This window comes from Acomys minous (genome assembly GCF_964271855.1).
Source record: "Acomys minous genome assembly, chromosome: 13".
Taxonomy (NCBI): domain Eukaryota; kingdom Metazoa; phylum Chordata; class Mammalia; order Rodentia; family Muridae; genus Acomys; species Acomys minous.
This window is the reverse complement of record NC_140495.1, coordinates 11,246,856-11,274,417: the sequence shown is the minus strand read 5'-3', so window position 1 is coordinate 11,274,417 and position 27,562 is coordinate 11,246,856.

The following is a 27,562-nucleotide window of genomic DNA, read 5'->3' as shown; positions in this document are numbered from 1 at the left end:
AACCGAATTAGACCCTAGGCCAAATACCTCCTTCAACTTTGGAAAATTTACTAAGTGCATTACTATTTTTTTAATTAATTTTTATTTTTAAGTTTATGTATTCACTTTACACCTTGACCATAGCCCCCACCTCCTCTCCTCCAGGTTCCCACTTCCCTCTTTCTCCCCCCTACTCCCCCTCCCCTTCTTCTCAGAAAACGGGAGGCTCCTCCCACCAATCCATCCCAGCACATCAAGTTACATCAGGAAGGAGCTCATCCTTGTCTGCTGAGGCCAGGCAAGGTAGCCAGCCAGGGGGAAGTGATTGAAAGCAGGCAACAGAGTCCATGTCATAGACAGCACCTGCTCAACTGACTAGGGAACCCACATGAAGATCAAACTGCCCACCGGCTACACATGTGTAGGCAACCGAGGTCCAGTCCACGCATTCTCCTTGGTTGGTTTTTCCTTTTCTGCAAGGCCCCATGGGTCTAGGTTAGTTGACTCTGTTGGTCTTTTCTGTGGGTCCCTATCCCTTCCGGGTTCTTCCATCCTTCCCTCCAACTCTTCCACAGAACTTCCCAATCTCTGCCTTAAGCTTGTCTGTGAGCCTCAACATCTGGCTCCAGCAGCTGCTGGGTGGGGCCTCTCACAGGACAGTTATGCTCGGCTCCTGTCTGTAAACGCAGCGGAGCATCTTTAATGGTATCAGGGCTTGGCCATACTACAACTTGCTGACCCAAAGAAGCTAAGCAACAAGGAAGGACCAAGGGAGGCCCCGCTTGGATCTCACTCAGATGGGGAGATAGAATAGATGGTGGAGAGGGATCTGGGTAGGAGGGGGATGGGGAAGGAGATGAGGAGGGGGGAATCACATGTGAGAGGAATGGGGGGGGGGAGGAGAGGGGAGAGGGGAGAGAAGAGGGAAACCAAGGGCAGGGGCATCTCTGAGACAAGTTGGAGGCCTGTGACAGGATAGGCTACAGGGAGGATATGGGGGCGTCTCTAGCTGAGCTTCTTAGCAGTGGGGGACAGGGAGACTGAGGAGGACTTACAAGGGTGGGAGGTGAACACTAAGCCACCTACAAAACCTTCAACACAAAATTGATCCTGTCTACAAGATGCGTAGAGATAAAGACAGAGACTGAAGGAAATGTCCTACCAATGCCTGGCCCAGCTTGAGACCCACTCCATGGGAGGGAGACAACCTCTAAAAGATTAAGTGTCTGTGTGTGTGTGTGAGTGTGTGTGTGTGTGTGTGTGTGTGTGTGTGTGTGTGTGTGTGTATGCATGCGTGCACAGTGTACAGAGCCAGAAGAAGGCATTGGATCCCATGGAGCTGGAGTTACAGATGTTTGTGACCCATTCACTATAGTGGTTAGGAACCACCTCCTGTGTTCCAAAAGACAGCAAGTTCTACCAACTGCTGAGCTTTCCCCCTGCCCCTTTAATTCATTATTCACATAAGCAAACAAATAAACAATCTCGTTTCTAAACTAATTACAGTACTTTAGCAGGGTTTAAAATGACTGCTTGGGTAGGAAATAAATATTTTCAACTTTCAGAGCCGTCAACACTCTGGAAAGTTCTAGGGGGACAACTTTCCTTCACTGAAGGAGGACTCCATTGCAAACCAACCTGGCTAACTTGGCTATCAAATATGTTAGAAAACTGTATTTTACTTAACAGTAATTTATTTACTCTTAATCACAGATTACTTTTATCTCTCTTATTTATAGGGAATATTCTAAATAATCCTTTTCTTAATTATTTCTCATCCCTGCATTATCACCATAAGAGCAGGCTCCAATAACTTTGTAAAGACTTGAGAGTATAATATTCCAGTGAACAAATAAAACCAAGGGCTGCATTCATATGACATGATTGGTTTAGAGATTCACAACACATGTGTGGGCAACTGAGGTCCTTCCGCATAAAGACAAATTTATTTCACTAAGCCCCCAAATTGCATCCGTAGTCCCTCATTCTTATCCCCTGTCATCCTACGTGTTAGCAGCACTGGCATGGATGCGCTAATCTGAGCCAGCACAGCCAGCGCTTCACACTATAGATCCAGTCACGCATTGTAAACCATGGATTTAAGATATCAACCCCACTGGATGACTTAAAGCATTAGATGTTTTCCTTGCAAGGTCTTGAGGGGCCCGGGCTAGAGACACTCGCATCTGGGCTGTGTATCAGCGTCACTTCTGGGATTGAACACTAACAGCCTGTTGAACCATCCTGCCAAGAACTCTGACTCTGAAGGTCTAAGACAAGCCTGAGGGTCTGTGCTTCTTGTAATGTTCCAGGTGATGCTAAGGATGATGCCTCAGATCCAGGAGTTGAGAATGGGTTCCTTCTTATGACTCCATCCGTACATCCTCCACTTGGTTCACTGACCTCCGTCCCTTACCAGGATGCAGCTGCACTAACCTTTTCCAGTTGCATTTTTCTCCTAAAATCTCCCGCCCTGTACACTGGCTTCTGACCTCTAGTTGCCTTCAGGGGAATGGTGTCTGCAGATTCACAGTCAATACAGGTGGACTCCTCCTGGGAATGTGCGTTCTCCCTGAATCCTCTAATAATTTTACCACGTTAATTCATCTCATCATGTTGCCATGCTTTGCTACAGCTACACCATTGTCTGAGTATGGTGATGAATGTGTAATTGGAATCACTCAGAAGAGTGAGTCAGAAAGGTAAACTGAGTCTGGATCGGGCCACATAATGAGCTTAAGGCCAGCTCAGGCAACTTAATGCTACATTGTCCCAAAATAATAGTATGGGGAAATAAAGAGGATAGAGATGTCATTTAGTGGTACAGCATCTGTCTAGAATGTGCTAGCCCTGGGTTGAATTCCTAGCAAAACACAAGCGCATGCATGCACGCACGCGCGCGCGCGCACACACACACACACACACACACACACACCAACACCAACATTCATGATTCTGACTAAGATCATTTAATTACTGTAAAATTCAGCAACACAATCCCTGTATGAATAGGCACTTTGTGCATCTCTGAGCTCTCTAATTTAGACATAAACTTTTATTTTTCAGAGAACATCTGTTATCAGATGGTAGTGCTGTACTTGTTTAAGAAGCATGACCTCTCCTTGACAAGAAACAAGTGTTCTGAGTCAACATTTAGGGAACACAGAAAGAACTCAATACCCACTCATGTCTGACACCAGTGAAAGAGTGTGTCCTCACTCTGAAAATCTGTTTGAAACACTCACTGACATCTTAGCCTCTAAACTTAGTTTTTTTTTCTTCTTCTTTCTTTTCTTTTTAGAATTTTATTTTTTGAATGTCTTAACTGAAATAGGGCTACATCATTTTCCTGCCTCCCTTTCCTCCATTCAGCACCTCAGTTACTCTCCCTTGAACTTCTCTATGCCTTCCACTCCCAAGTTGATAGCTTCCTTTTCTTTATTATTGTTACATATATGTGTTTGTGTATGCACAAACAAATATGTATGTACCTAGTGCATACACAAATTATATATATTGTATACTTATATAAATTATACACACATCTATGTGTATATATATATATACACAATATATATATATATATATATATACACAATATATATATATATATTGCTGAGTCTATTTTTGCTGGTGGTGTGCACATGTTTCTAAGGCTGGCCTCTTTGCACTGGACCACCAATAAGAGGGCTCACCCCTGGGACAGGCTAATTATCTGTCTTCCAGCTGTCAATAGCTTTGTTGTGATGCATCAAAATGATACAGATTAGAAACAGCTATTTTAAAAAAGGAGCTTGGGACAGAGATATGAGAAACTCCTAAGCACGGAGCTTCCAGGTGGCCTTGGCTTATGAAACAAAGGACAGCAGCCATTCACATCTCTCACAGCAGCAATTTGTTTCAGTGTGCATGGCAGCTGAGAGGGCTTTCAACTAGGAATGTTCACCCAAGGCATGCTGGGCAGCAGTTTACTTGGGCTGATGATAAAGACTAGGCTGGTTCATCCTTTTTTCAATCTCCATTGAGAGACACAATGGTTTACATTCTACAGGTTTCACCCCCAAGTCAGTGACTACTCAGTAGATGCCAGGTTTCTGTTAAAAGATTGAATCTGGAATGCCCCTGGTTAGCTGATTTGAAACTTAGGCCCCCAGCTGGTAGCGCTATTATGGGTGGCTTTTGTTGATAGATGGGTGTCACTTGGGATAGGGCTTTGAAGGTTACAGCGTAAATTTGGGTTTGACTGTTGGCCAGTTGGGATGTTCTCACTGCTGTGGACTGAGCCACCACACTGTGACTTCCCTGCTGTAAAAGATCAATGCTTAAGGAGCTGTGGGCCAAAGTCTGTCTCCCCCTGAATTTGTTCTTGTTGGGTATTTTCTTTCTGATCCATTGATATAAATTAAGGAATATGAATATTACACAATCCTAAAGATGCAGAGATGACTCCTGGAGAGGTGAAGGCTGAGAATTCCTGGGCAGGAGTTTTATTCTCTACCCAATAGCTCTAAAGTTGGCTTGATGCATTTCTTTTCCAACATACAGAAGTGAATTTGAGAACACTGTTGCTCAACCATTTCATTTGCTCATTCATTTATTTATTTGCTTCATGGTGTGTTTATTTTGTGCTAAACTAAGTTCCTTTGTTTTAAGGAACCTAGAATATTATAATAAAGACAAACAGGTAAATAGTTGCTGTCAAAGAAAGGCAACTAAGAAATGTAAGATTTTGGGAAATTGCAGCAGGACAAAGCAGTTTAGACTAGGATGGAGTGAGATGCCATAGTCAATGATACCATGGGAACGTGTCTTCAAAATTGTATGGGGAGTTGGGACTTCAGTTTTCTTATTTATGAAGTTAAGCGGGGGTACTCTCAGGCATATTACTGTAATAATGCTCTCAAGTCATATACTGATCACTCACTGACCTTGAGCTCCTGGTTTGAATATTCTTTCAAAGTCCTTATTTATCCCTGACATTTATCATGGTTCATCAATGAGGGTGAGATAACATCTAGAACACAAAAGGTCATAGGGAAAATAGTCAAGTGGCCTTGACTACTCATTGCTTACCACCAAACACATAGGAATGACCAAGCCACATGTTCTGATAGCCAGTCCACTCATGAGCTGACCACATGCATAGAATACGAGGATCAGCTTTGGGGCTCAGCCCCATACCAAATGGGTATGGACAAGCTGATAAACCTGGAATAATCCCAGGCTATATAGGATATGGAATTATGATATTATTCTAGAGATAATTTTTAATCTAGCCTTTGAAGATGATGAAGAGACAGGTCAAAGCACTCTGGTAAATTTTGTGGCAGGAAAACTTAACACCAACCATAAACTGATAATCAAAAATTGTGATATTTTTGCACCCAATTGTCTCACTTTCATGGGTCATAAACTCTGCTTCAATTTTGCCAATATCTGAAAAAAACATGTAATGTACTAAAAATTCCAAGATAATATCTCATAATATTTTATGTATCCTTATTTCCGCTTTCCACATCTACCTGGTGCTATATGTAGAGCAAAAGGCTCTAAATTTATACATAAGAATACAGTGATCAGGATGCAATTATGAACAGTACTCTTCAAAGCCATAGCTCATCTTGAAAAACACATTAATTATTGAAATATTTCATTGCACCCAATTTCCCTTTGCTTCAATGCTTTCTCACCTTCCCAGAGTCCATCTGCAAGGAGAAGTGCCACAGGGGGGGGGAAAAAGGTGCTTTGGTGTTATTTGAGTTGAGAAAAAAATATTGATTTTTTTTTTTTTTTAGAAAACAGTTTCCAGACAAATCTTGAATTCCCAACAGTTACCTCAAGCACAGTGCTCAGGAGAGACACCCCCACATGGCTTCACTCCATCAAGGACAGTGGAACCACTGAAATCTTGCCTTTGGCTCTGTGACTGGTATGGGTTTTAAAATGGTACCCTGCCTCCAAAGCTTAAGTGGTGCCAGAAACGCAGGTCTGCTGTGTTCCCAAGCACATTATAAGTTCTTGTTGACCTGCTGGGTTACATTAAAGCGCACATTAAAAACGGTGATAGAACTATCCCTGTAAGAGCAGATTTTTATCTGACTGCAGACGGAAGAGCTCCTGCAATGATCAGTCAACGAGGCACGTGAGAGTCTCTGCACCACTATTGGAAGGCATGTCTTGATTGTTGATAGTGTCATTGATGCTGTTTAAAGACTGCAGGGGCTTGGGAGAGAGCTCAGCTAGAAATGCGCTGGACATACCCTTGCATGTACCCTGTAGGGGAAGCATGAAGGCATACGCTTCATCAATGAAGCCATGGCCATGGAAATGTATACATGTGGAGGCTGGAGAGATGGCTCAGCATCTCAGAGGACCAGATGTGCCTCCAGACGATCCGGATTCAGTGTCCGTCACCCACAGGGCAGCTCATGGCCTCCTCTGACTCCACTTGCAGGGATCTGGGTGTCCTCTTCTGACCTCTTGAGGGCACCATGTATGCATATGGTGCACAAATGCAACATGCACATAAAATAAATAAATCTTTTAAAAATCGTGTAAGTAACAGCAATTAAATAAACAGAGACCATTAATTTGAGACAGAGCAAGAGAGAGGAGTACATGAGAAGGATTGGAGGGAGGAAAAGGGAAGGAAGAAAAGATTCAATCGTATTTTAATTTATAAAATGTAAAAACATATATTTTAAAGATAAAATAATCCTGGTGCACTTGCATGCACTTGACATGACAGTGTTGGGGAAGGAGAGACTTCTGTCCAGACAACTTAGTGTATGTGACATGATCCAGGCCACAGACAAGACCTTAACTCAAGAAAAAAAGATGACCCTCACCTGAGAAGCAATACCTGAGGTTGTCCCCGGGTCACTACATGCATATGCACCTGCACAAGCATATATATGTACCTACTCAAATATGCACACACCTGCATACACACACACACACACACACACACACACACACACACACACACACACACATGCACCTGTTCATATATGCACACATCTGAACACACATATGTACCTCTACACGTATGCACCTACACACACAGACCCATGTACCTGCACACATACATATGTACTTATACACACAAGTGCATGCACACACAGAGCAATGTAAACTTTGCTTTTCTCATTCATTTACTATAACCTAAAGACAACCCACATCACAAGGTTGCCAGTGAAAAGGACTCTGAACTGTTGGCTGTAGGCCAAGTCCCCAGGTTCTGACGTTCTCCACAGGATGGCCATTGGATGTGCCCTTGACATTAATGAGTACTGCTAGGGTTTGATCTACGTATGTGCCATCAGAAACAAAGCCTAAGACACGAGTCTACATGGGACAAGGAGTCCCATTGCACTGCACATTCTGTGTCTTACGGTTGTCACCCTGAATTCTTCAACATAACATAATGTACTATGAGACTGCAGGGAACTCTGTTCCCTTTGGAGAAATTGTTTAATTTACAAATGAAAAAAAATCTTTTAAATTACACACTAGTAAATGATAAATATTGAAACTGCATCTGTAGAAAGCATTTAAAGAGAAGGTATATTTGCTTTTTAATTGATATTTTAATTTCTATATACTCAGGAAATAACACAAGTTATTGAATATTGTTTAATTATACCAGCAGGCATTTGGAAACTCTGAAGCATTCAGTTTTCCTGTCAATAACAGTGTGAGAGGTTTTGTTTGGCTGAATGAGCTTACATTTCAGCAGTGTTGACTGTATTTTCTCACTTATTCAAATTATTCCACTGACTCTTTGTCAAAAGTTCTTTTTAAATGCAAATAAATTTCATAAATTAAAAAAAAAAACCGAGGGAGAGAGAAGCCTTCAAAGCAAACTCAGTGGGGGAGAGATTTCCCTTTATCTTTAAGCACCTTATTGGGTTTGTATCAGTGGGAATTCTGTAGGGGAACAAAGTTGATATCATGAACATATATATGTATATATGTATATATATATGTATATATATGTATATATATATGCATATTCATATATATATATACCCCTATAGTGAAGCTCCTTATGCAGGAAGGTAATCTTTCAACTCAAATTAGCCTCAGGAAATCCCTGAAGCTGACCAGACTCACTAGGCCCCTTCTTCCTGGAAGTAAACAAGCCAGGCTGTTGAGACTCAGTCTCAGATAAAACAACTTGCAAAGAAGGGTCTTAGACTAACCAAGCTGAAAAGGATAGTCTGAGACCAGACCAAGCTACATGGAAGAGGTTTAGATCAACCGAGTCACCTGAGAGGGGACAGTCTCCTACCTGTTGAACTGCCTGCAGGCCGTGCAGTGTGTGCCAGGTTCCCAGCTTTGTGAGCTGTCTGTCACCCATGCCTTGGTTGGCTTTGGTGACAGCGCTGTCTTAGTAAAAATCCTCTGGTTTGCCAAGTTGGACTTGAGCACTATCCATGTTTTGGTATGTTACGGGCTTCCTACCTGGAGTGAGTAGAGGTGAGTGCTATTTCTCTCCAGGAAAAAGATTTGTCATGCAACAACCTGCTTGTCTGTATGTGTGCCACAGATGGCTGCCCAGACAGGACATTAGACTTTCTGGAGCTGGAGTTATTGATAGTTGTGAGCAATCAAACATGTGTGCTGAGAGTAAAACCCAGTCCTCTTTAAGACCAGACAGAGCTCGTGACTCCTGAGCCATGCCTTCAGCCCTTCTCCTGCCCCGTCTTTGTAGTATAGTCTGATCTCAGGGAGTGTGAACCCTACAACAACTGTTCTTTCTACTTGAGATAGAATTGGTTATTTGAGTATTTTGTGCATGCATATGCAAGGGATTTACATGTTAATTTTACATCAAGATGATTTTATCAAGGCAGTCATCAAATCCAAGTAGTCTCTAGAAGTATCTTTAAATCACATTATATCATCCCTAAATAGGAATAATTGCACTTCTTCTTTTCAATTTCTATCCTTCTTACTTCTTTCTTTGTCTCATTTCTACGGTTAAGCACACGTGCACCATATTGAATAAGCTTGGAGATTGTGAGCACCTTTTGTCATGCCTGATTTTATAGGGGCTGCTTTTACATTCTCTCCTTTATTATTGGCTGTGTGTTTATTGCATACTACTCGATTGTGTTATGTTATTTCAAATCCTCCCTCTGCAGCTTTTATTATGAAGGGATGTTTGAGTTTTCTCAAAAGCTTTCTCAGTGAGGTAAGTATGTGCACGCTAGCCTCACATCTGTTTATGTGTTATTTCCCATTTATTGGTTTGTGCTTGTTGAACCATCCTTGAATTTCTGAAATGAAACAAGTTTCATTGTGGCCTATAATGTCTTTAGTATGTCACTGAGTTATGTTTGTAACTATTTTATTTTGCCACTGTTCATCTGAGAAATTGGTCTATAGTCTTTTAGATGTCAAATATATATACAGATTATATATATAATCTGGTTTTGGGGATAGTTAATACTACTTTTACAAAATAAATCTGGTAGCATGCCCTCCTTGTTTATTTTAGAGAATAGTTTGAAGGCTGCTTCGGCTAATTCTTCTTTGGTCTGCTTGGATTTAGAAAGCCAGCTGCCTAGTCCTGGGCTTCCCTTTGTTGATTGTCTCCTTATTGCAGGTTCAATCTTACTACTCACTACAGATGTTTAAACTGTTTATCTTCTAGATTAATTTTGGACCCTGTGCTGTATAAGAGTAAAGAAAGCTAGCTACGCAGCAGGCAGGCATACATTTACCTTTCGGCTCTTGACCGTGGCAGTGATGTAACTGTCTGTGCCAGTGTCCTGCCTCATCCTCACCACAATACTGGACAGTCCCCACACCTGGAATATTAAGCTAAAATAAGCCCTTTCTCCCCTATACTATAACAATTAAATTAGTTAATTACTACTAAAATTTTAATGAAATAGAAACTTTAATAAAATTACACCTCATATATTCTGATCAAATAGGGAAGGAGATAGAAATGAATATAATTACAGTCAATTTTAAACATTGGAATGCAGTTTCTAGAAAGAAAGCACAACCTGATAAATTGCAGAGTGTATAGGAATGGAATATTTTGGCCAACCCAAGGGTACTCTGGAATGTAAAAATACAAAAAGTAAAAGGAAGGTTAGAGTTCTAGTTCAAAAGCAACTTCAAAAGGGAAGGATTTGTCCGAGCTCACAGTGAAAGGGTCACATAGTCTATCGTGGTGGATGGAGACGTTATGGTGGCAGGAAGGTGTCACAGCCTTTTACACTGTGCTCACGGTTGGGAAGCAGAGAGAAAGGGATGCTGGTCCTCAGCTTGCCTTCTCTGCTCTTTTCATTCAGCCTGAGATCCCCTACATGGAGTGATGCTGCCCACATTTGGGCAAGTCTTCAGCCTCAGATAAAATTATCTCCAGATTGCCCAAGGACATACAGAGAGATGTGTCTCCTAGGTGATTCAAAACCCAGCCAACTTTACAGTGAAGACTTAAACACAACCGTGGCAGGACCCTTCTACCTAGCAGGAACAAGGTCATGAATTCCATCCCCAGCACTAGAGTAAGAATCACATATTTCTCTTAGTAAGATTTGTTCATTGGAAATAGGAATATTTGCATAAAGAGATTGAGGTAAACTAATCAAAACCTGCCCTTCACATCAGCTACACTGCGAAACTCAACTAGGAAAGCAATGTATTCACCATCAAAAGAAAAGCCTGGCCCAATCAGAAGTGACCAACTATAAGCAGTAAAGGTTCGGATAATAAAAGTTATCAACAAATAACAGGATAAGGGTAAGAAGTCATTCTTTTCACTGTAGTCTTAAACAAACATATATTCAATGTTATTTGAAGTTCTAGGAAACTATTAAACACTCAACAACATCCTGGCCTATTATGTCTAGGTGATAAGTGGGAAAATACTGCTTGTCCTATCATATAACGCTAAGAATAAGGGTTTGCCTTTCAGAGTTTAGAGCACATGCTAAAATAATGAAATAATTAAAACGACTTGGTGATAAAAGAGATCAATATAATGAAATAAAGCTTAGAATTAGATACATTATTTTATAGAAAATTGATTTGTAATACAAATGAAATTTTAAATTATTATTTATTTAAAAGGAAAATCATTTAATAGCTTGATGAACACTTTAACCTCAACCATGGAGTCAAGTGAGAGCAAGGTATAGATGGCTAGGGAGTTAACAGATTAGTAGATTAGGTGGATGACAGAAAAATAGATGGTAGACAGTATGGTAGCTAGTTTTCTGTCAACTTGACACATGCTAGTGTCATACAGAGAGAGGAAACCTCAATTGAAAAAAAATGCATTTTTAAAATGCTGGTTGACGTAGGAAGGCCCAGGTCACATGCAACGATGCCTCCTCTGGGCTGGTGGGCCTGAGTTCTATAATAAAGCAGGCTGAGCAAAAGATGGGGAGCAAGCTAGTCAGCAGCATCCCTCCATGGCCTCTGCATCAGCTCCTGCCTCCAGATTCTTGCTCTGCTTGGGTTCCTGTCCTTGATTCCCTTAGTGATGGACTGGACTGTGATGTGAAACTGGAAGTTAAAACAAACCCTCTCCTCCCCAAGATACATTTGGTCATGGCGTTTTATTGCAGCCGTAGAAACCCTAAAAGATAGGCAGAAAGACACATTTGGAGAGCTGGTATAAAGTGACAACATATGAATACACATGTAGTATTAAGACATTTTAGAAGATAATGTTTGCAACTTAGTGATAGAAAAGTATGTCAAAATGTAGATATATAAGAAAAAAAGTGAAATGTTGACAGAACTTGACTTCACACATATCATATGAACTGTAGAAATTACCATAAGAGGTTGGTATGTGACAGATGTGGGAGTTTGTTTGTAATGTAGATACAAAACACAAATCCATATTCATGACTAAAAAAAAATCTCTCTTGTGAATTTAAAGGGGACACAAAACCAGTTACAACTCTAATGTGGGCAGTGACCCCTACCCCACCTTTGCTAAGACCATTGTGCTCAATTTCAAGTATAGGATAGGAATTAAAGAGACAATTGTAGTCAGGATGGGGACATTCTAATAGGCATGAATAAAGTTCAGAACCTTTATCTTCCAGTCCTCCTGAAGCTCTTTTGCCATCAAAAACAGCCTCTGTACTCCATAGTGGGAAACCAGGTTTTGCTTTGTGTGAAGATATGTCAGTGGCCTTTCCTAGGGCAGGCACTTCACAAGGGGCCTTAATTTCATTCTATACCTCAATACACGGCCGTCCATCTTCTTGTATGCTACAAGGTGATTGTAGTGCCAGCATGAACCACGGGGATAAATTGCATTCTTATCTGGGAGGAATCTGAGTAGCATTGGTGGAATTGAGATTCTAACAGTGTCTGTCGAGCAATTAAGGATCCAGAGATGGAATAAAAGTTTTCTTAGTTGGCATTGGAAAGCTTAGATTCATTAGTGCACCGAATTAACAAGATTGGGATTCTATAAACTATCTGCAATACAATATAGGATGGAATTTGAGAGCTCAGGGATATAAAGCTGGTAGAATAGACTGTCATGTCATTGTTAGTTGTCAACTTGCCAGAATCTAAAATCACCTGGCAGATGTGCCTCTGGGCATAGCTGTCAGGTTGTCTTGATTAAGTTAATTAACGTGGGAAGAGTCATCTTACTGTGGGTGGGATCATTCCAGGGGAAGGGGTCCCTGGACTAAATAAAGTGATACACAGATAGGCAGACAGACAGACAGGCAGGCAGACAGACAGACAGACAGACAGACAGACAGACAGATCTCTATAAGCTGAAGAAATAAGGATGAATGCATTAACCATGCTCTGTTTGCTGACTGTGGAAGTGATATGACTGGATGCTTCACGTTTCTGCTGCCATGGTGGAAGGTTTCTTGGACTATGAGCTAAAATAAACCATCTTCTGCTTTTGTGGAGTTATTCTATCACAGCAATAGAAAGGTATCAAACATAGGCCCATTCCTTGAGGGTCTCCAAGAGAAAGGAGTCTTCACTAAGACATTAAAAAGCGCCTCTGCTTTCATCTTTGTCTCTGCTTTTAGTTTGGATCTAAAGGAGTAAAGGGGGTTGGACCTACCTTCACCATTAGGAATCTGAGCATCATAGTTTAGCGAGATAATGTGGCCAAGTGAGGTCAGATGCCATATGGTAATATGCGAGCATTTCTGCCCATGGTAACATATCATTATTTTTACAGTTATGGCAAATCACACAAGAACCCAGTTGTTCCAACCTTCAGAGCCATATGATGGTGACTAATAACTGATGCCACAAGGCCAATAGTTAGAACATAGACTGCCAGCTTACTAAGATGCTAAGACACTTACGCAGACCAGTCCTAATCAGAACTAGATCTGATTTGAGTGTCCCAACTTGCTGGATCAGGTTGAACAGTCTGTTCCTGGGGAATCTAGGAAAGAAGCGCATGAGGCTAAGGGGAGCCTCAGCGTGGTGGTAGGATGCTTCTATGTCTCCCAGAATACAGACTCACTACTCTTTTTGCAAAACGATCGAAGCAGTCAGTGTGCGGTAAGCAAGGAGAGAACTACCCATAGCCAGGTGGATGAGAGGCCTGATCCTGGGGAGGTCCACGAGTCGGTCCTCTCAGCTTTCCGGTGTTTGCTTCATGGGCACAGGAGCCAAGTAGCTGTCTGGCAGCCACAGGGACTCTCAGGCAAGTGCAGCAACTTGAAACCTTGCAACTCTCCTTCGATGATCAACTGCTGTGCCTGCTGAGTATCCAAATTGCCAGTGGCAGAGGTCACAGCCAAACACTGATATGGCACCATTCCCAGGATGAAGGTAGGCAGAGGATCATCGAGCCACCTAGTGGGAATTTGATTACATTGGACCCCTTCCACCATGGGAAGAAGTACAATCTGTCCTTATAGAAAGAGACACCTATCCTGAATGCAAAGCTTCCTTCCTTGTGTAAAATTCTTCCTCCTGGAAGACACTCGACAGTGTTCATCTCCACTCTACAATTGTGGAGTCTTGTTCTGCACTGGAAGTAGCTGATGAGCTTTGCCATTCTCTGGCTTAGAGTGTTTCCTATCACCCAAAGAGAATTGACTTTCTGTGACAGATCCCTGCTTTCATGAAGGGAGAAACCAACATGAGTGAATATATGATGAGAATTATCTGAGCAAGAACATTTAGAGAAACTAGGTGGATACGGAGGTGGCTTATTGACCCAATGAGTAATTTATAGAATTCTTGCTTTTTATTATTTCCCGTGTGTGTGTGTGTGTGTGTGTGTGTGTGTGTGTGTGTGTGTGTGTATGTGTGTGTGTTCCTGCATGTGTGTCAATGTAGGTGTAAGCATGACACAGTGCTTGAGTAGAGATCCGGGGACATCTGGGAGTCCGGTTTTGTCTCCCACTCTGTTGATGCAGGATCCACACTTGCTGCACTCTGTAGTCCCAGGAAGTTTCTTCCTGTCTATCTTCCTGCCTTTGCCCCCATCTTTCCTCATGAGTTCTGGTACTAAATACACTTTTAGTGGTTCTAACGTTTTTACAGAGCAAACACGGGTGGCTAGGCTCTCATGGCAGCTCCTTTCCCTCTGAACCATTCACCAAGCCTCAGAATTGTTGCTCTTTACTCTTAAAATCTCAAAATTGGTTGAGTTAAATTTCCTAATTCTTGAGAGAAAAAGATTTTCTGAGAACATATCTACAGAGCCCCAAATTAGAAATCTGAGACTATTTGTTTGCCAAATTGGTTTTGGCTGTTGATCTGACAGAAGTGGGAGAAGGTTGAGGGGAAAAATTTTCCGACTCTTAAAAAAGGGGAAATTGTCTTGTTGCTGCATCTTGAGAAAGGCTGTAAGAAAAGACTGTATTGGTGACAGAAGTAAGAAGCCTCATGTGAGCCGGAGTGAATCACCTCGGCTAACTCGATTCGTATTTGCTATTTAAATCTTTTGTAAGAAGATTCCATTCTCAGTTATTGCTAAAAAGCAGTTGATCAAGAGAAACATGAAAAATTACTACTGGAGTATTGCGGGAGCAAAGAGAAAAGGAAACTAAGATTTATGCTCAAAATTTAAGTATAATTTTAAAACATTGTGTGTGCAAATGTAAAAAAAAAAAAAAAAAGCAATGACAATTTAGAGACCATGGAGAAATAAGTGGTAGACAAGTTGTTTGGTGAGCCCTGGTTTTGTGTTTGCCATGGCAGATGGAGGGGTAAGATGGAGCTAAGTCTGAAGACCTCTACTGAAGACTTCTATTACAGTTTTTGAATGATGTCCTGAGCAGACTAAAGAGACACGCAGAGAAATGGCTTGATCACACATGTATTTTGACAAACAAGCGTTGGAAGCAAGTACCTGAAAGACTAACAAATACTCACTGAATGGGTAAATAAATAGTTGGAGGAACAAAAGTGAAAGACGACAGCCAGGAAGCTATAAAACCTCTTGAAGGAAGAAATGCTAAGAGGTAGACAACACTGTCCAAGGGACATTGCTTTTATATGTCATGATCTCTTGCCAAACTTCCAGGGTCTGCAGTCAGCAATGACGTCGGTTGGGAGATGCCAGGCATGGGTGTCAATCACAGGTTCTTCCATGCTGCCTTTTAAAGAATACTTACACAAGCAGAAAACATAAACTAGGAAAACCACAAAAAGGTGAGGTGGTAATGTCTGTGTGTGTGTGTGTGTGTGTGTGTGTGTGTGTGTGTGTGTGTGTAATCTTGTTCTCCTTTCTATCTTTTTGTTGCTGCTGTTTTGGTTTGGTTTTAGTTTGCTTTGTGGAGTTGCGCTGTGTAGCCTTGGCTATCTCGGACTTCTTTGTAGACCAGGCTGACCTCGACCTCACAGAGATCCGCCTGCCTCTGCCTCCCTGAGTGTTGGGATTGTAGTCATGTGCCACTGCTCCCGGCCTCCCTTCTAACTTTTAAAGCTAAATTAAGATGACATTTATTTTCCCATCTGGATGTTTCATAGGATTTATTGTCAATAGTGTCTGCACCAAAGTCAGCCCAGTTCTACATAGAACCAGCTGCATTGACCTTTGCAGTATATTATACAATTGCAGTCACGTTGGCCAGGAGTGACTACACATTATTGAATTAAAGGCTGCAGGTAGATATTTGAAAGAATCAAAAGGTCATATAGAATTACTCGCATAAAGGGCCATGAAGTAGAGCCACACCATCACATTAGGGGTGGGAGGTCTTATGCCTACAATTAGGCTGAAATCTACAGTGGAGTCACCAGATTGCAGCTTGTACTCAGTGGGGATAGGAAGTGGTCCTTGTGATGAGACTGGGCAGCAGTCTTGTTTATTTTCTATTATCACCAATGCTTAGCATCATGATACCCACACAGCAGGCTGATAACGTTGATTCTGAAGTGTGCAGTAAGTTCTCTCCCACACAGAAAAATTTCCACAGGCAAATTACTTAACCCCGCTGAGACACACTTCCTTAAATTGTAAAAGGAGGGATAACACTGGGCAGCATAGTTAAGAGGATTAGAGGTTGTTTTCTCTGCTAAGCAAAGTTTCTATTATAAAGCTCCTATTATTCAGGCATTAAATCTTGCAGGGGCAATTTGTAAAGTGAGATTCCATTTATTAAAAAAAAAAAAACCACAGGTATGAAATGTTCTGCTAGGCTGCCTCTAAACTGCTCTCAGTATTGTTTACTGTTGTTCTGTTGTTATTCCTGTGAACATACAAAGCCATGAATTTCACCATGGCTTTGAGTATGGAAGTCACTTTTCTTTGTTCTTACCTATCTCTTCCCTCCCCTCGCCCCTGTCCCCCACTGAGGTCCCTTCCTCCTTACTGTCCCAGCTGTGACCTCTTTGCCTTGCAGAAAGAAGGCCCTTCCTTCTGTTTCCCTGCCATGTGTAGTCCATCATCCTTTTATTTCTCATTCCCTACCTCTTTTTAGAAGGTCCTCTTCCCACTTCAAGGTCCCTTTTCTGTTTTAATGACCCCAGCTCTACCCACCACATACGTTAAAATCTACAGTCTGCACATGAGACAACAGTACTTGCCTTTATGCATCTAGTGTATGCAATTAACACGATGAACTCCAGCTTTACCCATTCTCTTCACAGTCCTGCTTTTATTTTTCTTACAAAGGAATAAAAGTGTATTGTGTGTGAATACCGCATTTTCCCTATCCATCATGTGTTTATAAACATCTAAGCTACTCTGTTTCTTACCTGTTGTCAATAGTGCAGAAAAAAATGAATGTACAAATGTGTTTATAGTATATTGATATTAAAAAAAAAATGGGTGTATGCCTAGGAGTGATATATCTCGGTGATATTAGATTTGTTCTGGCTGGAGTGAGATGGAATCGCAAAACAATTTTAATTTGTATTTCCCTAATGGCTAAAGACGTTGACCCTTTCTTCAGTTTTTATTGGGAGTTTTGCATCTATGGACATGGAAGGTAGTAGGCTACTGTAATGGAAGTTTGGGTTCCTTTGTAAACTCAGTTGTGTTATATAAATATGTTTTTGTTTTAATCCCAAGTGTGGGATGTCAGTTTGAGCTTTAGTTTGTCCACAGCTGTTGTCTCATGAGGGGCATGGCTCTTGCCAGCTGGTAAGGGCCTTCCTCCTGTAGCACAGAGAGGAGCGTGGTCTAGGGCTCTGAGAATATAAATGAGAGCCCAGAGAGAGTGCCTCATGGTGTGTGGTAATGGTGTGTGACATGTATCAGTTTGAAGACACCAGAGATGGACAGGGTGGAGGTTTGGAACAGACAGATGGAAGGAAATACTTCAGGGTGTAATGGCTTGGAAGACACTGCTGGCTGCATCTGCTGTTGATGGAGACTGGTACAGCCCCAAAGGCCCTTTGACCCTGAACAGCTAGGAGAAGTAAAGGGGCCTCCTCTCCCTACTAACCTTCTCTTTGATACGAGGGGTTGGGAGGCTGGAAGGGAGGTTGGGGCCTAAACAACCCAAATAATTATAAAGTTTAAAACAAAGAGTGCTATAATGTACAGTTTCCTTGTTTTTTGGTTTGGTTTGGTTTGGTTTGGTTTGATTTGATTCATGAGTGTCTGTGAGTGTCTGTGTGTGTGTCTGTGTCTATGTCTGTGTGTCTGTGTATATCCTTATTATATTTTTATATTAGGTTTCTGAACTTATATCCTCAAGCTCTTTAATGCATAAAGCCATCTCCCCAGACCCTAGGTATTTCATGTTTACATTATCATTGTTACAAATAAGATTGACATCTTAGATGTAAAGCAAATCTGTGCTGGGTACAGGTTCAGAGAGAGACCTGTCTCAAGCCAATAATATGTAGAGGGATACAGCAGGATGTCTGACACCATCCTCTGGATTTCCTGGGGACAAACAATCACTTGCACACACACATATACACACAAGCATATACATATGCACACACAAAGTATTCAAGGAAAATTCACCTAAATAATCATATATTAATATTTAGGGAATGATCATAAAAACGTATGCTGTTTGTAGGCTGTCCAGTCTTGGGTGTTTATTACCTCTGCTTCACCAGACTGACAGTTTCAGCACCATTTGTTCAAAAGATTCTGTTTCCAGCATTAAATTATTTCAGTCTTTGTCAAAAATGAGCTGTACTGCACAAATTTTCATCAATTGATAGACACATGAATCATATGTGGCATATTTTTGCAAATACAAGCACACATGTTCATGCATATGGCATGTACACATGGGCACATCCATATGAACATGGACATGTATCACCATACAGAAAATTATCTCTCTCTTTTTGTCTTTGTACATATGTACATATATACATATATATGGATATAGTTATAGCTATGCATTATACACATAAGCATATATGTGTAGATATGCAAAAATACATACTAACATGTAAATGTACATGTATCCCTCCTTTGCTTCTTTCTCCCTACTTTAACTTGTCAATGTGACTTCACTTCTTCCTAAGTGTGAAACTGTAAAGCAATGTGCTTTTGTCTCCACTACATTGTAAAAAATCAATACTTAAATCAGTAAAAAATAGTCTACAAGCTTTCTACCTGCCTCCTGGGTCCTTTCATCGCAAAATGGCTGTTAATGAGTCATATAAAGGACTTAACGAACATTAATATCAGACTACCTACAAGGAGGTGCTAATTAAAATTAAGTCCCTTCTTCACTTAAGATGCAACAGAAAAGAGAATCTGATATAGGCCAAGCATCACTGTGAATTTTAATTAAAGGAGATTTGGGAGTGGGTACATTTCAGAGACTTGCAATGGTCCAGGCTGCAGACAGAACTTCCCTCACCTTATTAGCTGCAGTGCATTGGCAGCCCAGGGTGCCCACGTTTCAGGGACATTTCTCACTTCTTCATATCAGCACGCCACTTTCAGTGTAATTACGAGGCTCATCCTTAAAATTTGTTGATTTCATATTTGTCTGCATGTATGCTGACGAAAATTAATTAATCTTAAATTGCACACATCAATTGCAGCACCTTTCCAACACGTTATTCCTCCCTGATTATGTACCCTATAAGATTGCTTTAATTTTTAATTCTGTACTTCAAAGTCAAATAATAATATGTATTTCTAATTAAGATCGCTTACATATCTCGCTGCTGATTAAACCATTTGAATATTTTATGACAGCAGTCACCTTTAGTTTCCAGCTCCGATGGTTCTTGCCTCTGAGCTGGCATTTCTTATTCAGCACGTCTCATCGTGAATTCTGAAACTACCTACTTCCTTCATTCTGGTTTACAGCAAGAGCAATGTTCTGTGGTCCTGGTCTCAAATGATGACAGAATGAGGAAGAAAACTTTGAGATGACCAGGAAATGTCTTAGATACGGCATATGTAAAATATTTTTATTGGCTTTCCTTGGCTTCCCTGTAGCTTGCAGACAGCTGAAATTTGGTTTCTAAAGTCACTGTAGTTGAATTCAGGACAAGCTTGAAATCCTGATGCAAACAGCCCTGGCCTCACCATTGCTGTGCTGACCACATTACAAGACAATCTTTCTGAAAAGAGAACAATGAAATGGTGAGATGGAGTTAACATTTGGTGCATTTATTTACCAGGTGCAGTTTCCCTGTGATAATTTTATTGCATCCTTAGAAAAGACTACAGCTGAGAGAACCTAAGTGTAGAAAGGTTAGGGCAAAGCATGCTGGGGAAGCCCATTCCTAAGGAGCAGGTCAGGGAAGGCAGTTCAAAGCCCTTCGATCCTATGATGGCCCTTACTGCCTTCATTCCTTCTGGGCTAATTAGCTGCCCTAGTGCATTTTAAAATTAGCTTGACACTCAAAATGCATTGCTACAAATCCAGTGCTTTAGGATATGTTCATTGGAGTCTGTTGGACATTGTGTCATTAGATGTGAGCTGTTTAATTCCTTTTCTCCATGCCTTTTTCTCACTTTACTTATCCCCCTTATTTCGTACTCAGGTCATGCAGGTCACAAACCTCCACAGGAGGAATTAAATTCAAGGCTTATTTATACCAACAGAGTGTGACTCCCTGCTATGTACTGTTCTATAGCACAGGTTTTAAACACTCAGAATAAGATGAGCTTTTAAAACAGTTAAACATGGAAAGTTGGCTGGCTATGACTCATACCTGTAATCCCAGCACTCAGGAGGCCAAGGCGGCTAAATTACATGCTTGATGCCATCTTGGGGGTGCAAAGTGAGACAAGAAAAGGAAAAAAGAAGGAAGGACAGAGAGAAAGACAAAAGGGGAAAGAAAGAGAGGAGGTAAAGTAGGAAGGGAGGGAGGCGGGAAGGGAAGGACAAATGGAGGGCTGGAAGAAGGGAGAACAAAGTGTAAACGATATGTCCTGTCGCCTCAAGATGCAAGAATGCGGTACCAGAGAACAAGTAGAAGAAGTCACGGCAGCCACACTTGCCTGAAGAAGGCTTGCACAAGGCTGAGCTATTAAACATTCAGTCATGGACGGAGGAGAGGCTCAAGGGCTCTGCCCTACTCTGGCCAGGAGGCGGCAACTGAGGGCTACTGGAAGACAGGGAGTCATTGCCTTAGGGGAGCCACCGGTGAGCCGTTCAGGGTCCAGGCATGTTTCACATCTTACCCATGTGGATAACCATGGCTAACCTCAGTGCATCACAAAGCAAAATCAAGACAAAAACATATGAAAGTGGGATGGGGACTTTGTGTAAAAAAAGGTGAAATATGTGTGGGCAGGAGCTAAGAAAGGGTAGAGGGATGAGTGTGACCAGAACATATAATATACATGTACAATATTGTCAAATTGTATGTATGTGTGTATGTATGTATGTATGTATGTATGTATGGCATATGGAAGATCAAAAATGAAAAACATTAAAATAGACCATATCAAAATTAATAGAACTGCATCAAAATAAAATATAGAATAGGAAAACTATAGAACATACAAAAAATATCTGCAAATCAGATGTTTTCAGACTCTAGGTGGAAGGAGGTCCTCAATCATAAACCAGATCACCTATTTTCAAAACTGGACAAAGAAAGTAGGAAGGCCCGGGTGAGGGGCTGCATACGATGAGAGCAGAGGTTAGGGTGAGAGCCGCACGGGACAGCAAGGGAGTGTGGGCTAAACTCACCTTTCCAACCCATTTACACAAGGAATCGGGAAAGGAAAGTGGGTCATCGCTCCTCAGCTATAGTAAATTCTGCTTTTTCTCTTTTTCCATGAGAGTGGTTGTTGGGGTCCCCAACTCTAATCTACTAACAGTCTTTCCATACCCCAAGACAGGGGATCCTGGTGTTGCCTCAATGCAGGGAACAGCCCCTAGGGACTCAATTGCTGGGGTAGAAGAGCCACAGGAGTCACACTGGGACAACAGAGCAAAGGAAGTCAACGGGAGGGGATCTTGAGCTCAGATAAGATCTGATCCCCAGAAAGGTAGTGATCATGGGTGCTGGGGCCTCTTCTACCCAGAGAGTCGGTACCTCTTGCCAACAAACTGGACTTTCCCTTCTATGCTCTTCTGGCTTTTATTCTTTCATCAACACAGAAAGAGTACCTGACACTCCACCCCAAGCCTAGCCAGGGTCGGAAACCAAAGTCTCCTGACAGAAACAGCTCCTAACTTTCCACCCCCTGATGCTTGTGCACAGGAGCCTGACCTCCCAACACTTGAGATCTTCCAGAGCACAGAAACAGGCCTCCTGAGGAAACAAACATCAGAAGCACAGGGTGAGTCCCTGCTTCTCTGTGAATGAGGGCTCTGGACCCAGGTCAGGAACTTCGCTGCCACTGGAAGGCTATACACACACACACACACACACACACACACACACACACACACACACACACACTGATTTTTTCTCCCCTGAGTCTCCTGGGAATCTTTGTAGTCAGGTCTACCTGCTGAGCCTCTTGTCATTGCCCATAGACAGGCCTCAAAGATCGGCCATTGTGTTTTGGCACAGTCTTAATAACGCAGCCCAGGCTGGCCTCAGTCCACTATTCACCTTTCTGTTTCCTTCCCAAGTGCTGGGGTTACAGGCGTGCACTATCATTTACAGCTCTCACGTAGGATTACTGGGCAGAAACTAGACCCCTGACTTAGCCCAACGATTGTATGCGTTGCATAACTGGCTCCCTTGACCTTGTGGTACGTTCAAGGACTTCAAATTGTTTTCCTGTTCATTATCAGGGTGGGCTCTCATGAGAAGGCACCAGCTTTTCCTACTTTTCATCAAGGACAAATGCCTTTCTCTTAGCTACAGCGCTAAGGAACAGTTGATATAGCTCTAAGATGAAAGTATTTTGATGACTGATACAGTGCTTGGTGTGAGGCTCTGCCCTGGCAGACACATTTTCCTAAACCTCAGGCATGAAAACTTTCTGAGATAGACTCTCACACCAAACACTGACACTTTGGCCCCTTGGACCAGTCAGAGTCTTTCTTCTTTTCTGTAGGTCAGATCGGGCCCACCAACAGGGCTGCTGTAGAGTGGGAACACTGGAGAGAGCCCAGTGGCTTTCTGAAGACTCCCAGAAGATGAAGGCAGGTACAGGGGGGCATTGGGATTTGTTTATATTGCAGTTAACCTGCTGAGCTTTGAGAAAAATCATACTGTTAGGTGTAAGACCTGTAGGATAAGGGGATTTTCAAGCTTGTTGCCAAAGCTTTAAGCATCTCAACTCAACTCAACTCAACTCAATTAAAAAAAAAGATGAAAACAGAAACAAAACAAAACAATCAAACAAAAAACTTGATTTCAATTCATACTTCACTTGCACCCACCCTCAATGCAAGTCCATCACACCTGCTTCTAAGTGGGATAGGACCTAGCACTGATATGCTGATGCTGCCTAACCAGACACATTAACTGCAATGGTGAGGTCAAAGGGTTCTATTCCAGGTTAGAAGACTGTGGCCTTGGGAGCTGAGGAGATGACTCAGTTGATGGAGTGCAAGTATGAAGAACCAAGTTCGGATCTGCAGGACTGAAGTAGGTGAAGATAGCAGCGCACGTCTATAGTGCTGGGGAGGGAAAATGATCGCCGGGGATCCGAGGGCAACCGGGGAATACGGCTAACACTGGCCTCTGAACTCTACAAGCAGTCGTACACATAAACACACACCTGCACCCTCATGTTCACACTCCCACATGAACATGCCCCCAACACACACACACACACACACACACACACACACACACACACACACACACACTTTAAAACTTGAAATATGCTTGTTTATTTTTACTTGGAATGACTATAAAACAAGAGGAATGCAGCGGCTAATTATACCAATATACCTGAGATAATATGCTCAGAAACCTTGGAGCCCAGTGTGTCCAGTGTGTTCATGAGGCCTCTGGGCAAGAGGAATGTTAGAATCTGAATAAATTGATAAAGAACTGTCTCAGCAGTAAGGGTGGACATCATGCAATCGGTTGCCTCTAAGTCATGCTGGTGATAGGCAGAGGATGGCTACACCAGTTCCATGGCTGGTGTTGGTCTTCAGCACCAGAGAGCCTGTTTCTTGGGCCTTAAATTCCAATATAGACAGGAAGCTTGTTTCTTCATTCCTGGTTCTTCAGCAGGACAGACCTTGATCTTCTGAGCCTCCATAACAGAGAAGTAAGGAAGGCAAGGCTTATAACAAAGTTCCTCTTACGAGTGTCTGCCTTGCCTCTCTGCCTGTCATCTATCTTTCTACCCGTCTTCTACCCCTCTGGTATCTCTTGTATGATATCCATTATCAGTCAAATCATGTAGCTGTTATCTATCTGCCTACCTATTATTTGCCTTTCTATTTTCTATCCTGTATATATCCATCCATATTATCAGTCTATCTATCTAACTGTCTGCCTGTTTGTCTATCATCAATCCATCACCTGTTCATGCTATTGGTCCAGTTTTCTGCTGGTAGATTCTATTAAAAGATTGGAATTGCTAAGAAAGCTTTTTTTTTCCTACAGGAAACCATTCCCCAGTCATGGCATTTGACTATCAACTGCAACCTGCTTTTCCCAAGCTCTTCTCTGCATGGCTTGGGCATGTACTGATTGTTCACCGTGATGTGTTTTAGAAGGGTATTTTCATAGAAGGGTATAATGTCCTTCAGCCGTGTTCCCCCTCAACATGATACCCTCTGTCTTGTCTTTGATTCCCTCTCTTTAGTTTCTGGACTCCACCTAGACGGTCTTACTACTATTTTCACGTCTTATATACCTGTCTGACTCATTGATCTACATAGAATCTCATATAGGTGACAGAAAAGATGTTTGGGGCGTTTCAGAGTCTGCTGTACAGTGTTTACTATGACTACCTCCAGCAGCATCCATTTTCTGAAAAGGCACATGTGTGCTCTTCTCCACAGCCCAGCAAAGTTCAGCTGTGTATGTACACCACATTCTCTTTATTCTTTCCCATGTTGTTGCACACATAGGTCACTCACTCCGCAGCTGAGCTATCGCTAATAATGCTACCATAAGCATCAGTGTGTGTCTCTACTGCCTTGTGGCATTTCCCCCTTCTGTCCCCATTTGTCCCTCTCTTTCATCCTCCTTGTGCCCCATCCCTTTTTTTTATTCTTCTATTTCTAACCCATCTGTTCAACTTATTGTGTGTTTTACTAACCCCTTCCTTATACCAGGGACTTTACGCAAAATCAAGTAAAACAAACAGGAAAGCAACCATCAGGTCTACTCTATGGTCCACCCTTTGTACAAACCCAGATGGTAGGAAAGTAAACATACAGGATGTCTTTATGGTTTATATCCCAGACACCAATCACACGTGTAGTAATTGCTCTATCTACTTGTTTCCATCTTTCTTACATTGTTCTCATCCTCCTTTATAGGAAGATAGGCAAGTTCATTTGATTTCCCTTTCTTGGTGATTTGTACAATTAAAACCAGAATCTGCTTCAGAGGATCACAGCACTCTAACACAACAAGAGTGGGTTTCTTATTAAAGAAGATGTAAAAGGAATTTGGGAACACCCTGGAGATATGAGAGGATGTGACATTCTTTCCCAGGTGAGGGAGAGCTGATGGGCCAAGGCACTGTATCATGCTAGGTGGTGGTCAGGCCACTTACGGTAGAGCATGAAGATGCACAGAACATCCCAAGATGCTTAGATTAGATTTTCATGCATCTTTTAAAACGCACCTTCCAGTGGACCACCTTCATATGGGGTAGTTAGCGGGTGCCTGTGTGGTCTGAGTTTAAGATAATCTAGAATCAGAGACACCAAGCCGAAGCTTGGGTGTGTCTTCAAGCTTTTCCCTTCTATATACTTACCCGCAAAGAAAGATGAAACACAAGTGAAAACCGAAATTGCTTTAAAAGGAAAATAAAAAAGACACAGTTGCATAAAATTCCTTGTCTGTCCACATTTGTGTTGCAAGTCCTTACGTGTCATAGAGATAAAACAATGCCACCGTAGCTTCAAACGAGTGGAGATTATTTTTTCTTGAGCACTAAGCAGTTAGTTGCTTCTGAGTTTTCTGCAGAGGTCTATATTGATAATGATAATCACAGCAGTTCAGATACCCTTTACGTGGAGTTTTACAAAGCAGTGAAGTGCTCTCACAAGCCATTTCCTCCTTAACAGCTGTCAGGAAGCAAGGCCTCATAAGGAGGCTTTTCTCTGAGGAATGTGAGCTAGACTGGGGTTATCACTCTAACTCGTGAAGCATTTAGCCGATGTCTCCACATGGATAGGATCCCACAGTGTCAGTGTCCATCCCTTGTCCTACCCTCTTACCCTGTCAGAGACAAAGCTACTCGTTTCCTGTCTAATGTCTGATCCTAAACATATTAAGGACCAAGAAGAAGGATGGCATTCCAGAAAATAAGTGTAGCCAGGAGACATAGAAAACAATCCAACACTGAGATTTCATAAGACAAGTTTAGAAACAGATGGGCTGAATAAAGCATCTATATGAAATGGTTCTGCAGAAAAGCAATCAAGAGGCAGCAGACATTTCAAGCCTTAAAATAAACCTCAAGGGGGTTTAGGGTGTGCATAAACCTTAGAACCTGGCAGTGCACTGAATGACCCATTTCACACCTATGCTAAGGTCTGATTCATTTACCCAGAATGTGGGGTCAATGTGAGACTATTTTATTGTGTGTCTCTGAAGGTGGCAAAAGAAACATGAATGGAAACTATGAGACACAAAACTGAACCATAAAACACTTTACAAATGAGAGTTAATTATTTCCTGTCTGCTCATATTCAGAACCACCGAGAGAATATCAACACTGTAGGTAGGGCAAGCATAACCAGAGGCAAAGAAAGCATCAATATGCTAATCTCCAAATTGAAAGTTTTAGAGCCTCCTATTTGCATATAGCCTAAAATCCCTTCGAAAGTAGCTGCAGTGTGCTCCGTTACTTTCAAAACCCACACATTGAGTTGTGATTAATTTATTATAGATGAAGCAATGTTTTCCTTTTAAAAAGTTTTCTTTTCTGTAGTGCCAAAGGGACCAGTAGAAAATTTAGCATGTTTTCCATGCCATAGAATATGCATAGTGGTATCAATAATAAATAGCATCTCCCACAGTATAGAGTGTGAGACACTCGTTCGCAGAGCAGAGTCACTCACTCACAGTGAGCTAAAAATACCTCAGTGGCAAACTCCAGGAAGGAAAAAGAAGAGATTTCTGTGTTTGTTACCCAAGGACAGAGCCTTGCCTAAACACTCGAAGGGGTCCTTATTATCTTCCCTCAATAATATGCATTAACAGCCCAATATATTCTAGTGTGTGTGGCTGTGGTGCCCTCTCTGCAGTGCAGATTTCCACACAAAGGACTTCATTTATCTTTCAGGAGCAATACTGCACAATGCCGGATAATGTAAGGCCTCAATGTTATTAGTAAAATGAAATACTTGTTCAAAAAGGGAATGAGTGTGAGAGTCTTGGTGAGTCATTGCATATGGATTGTAATTCTATCATCAGTGTGCTGAATATATGCTCCTATGGGCTTGTCTGAGCAGGAAATAGATAGCAGGTGACAGCCCCAATGGCATACTTTCATAGGACTTTGTTCTTTCTGAAAAAAAAAAAATATATATATATATATATATATCCAAAGACCGACAAAATTCCATGAGGCATGTGCTGAAAGTCAGCTAGATGAGGGAGCTTT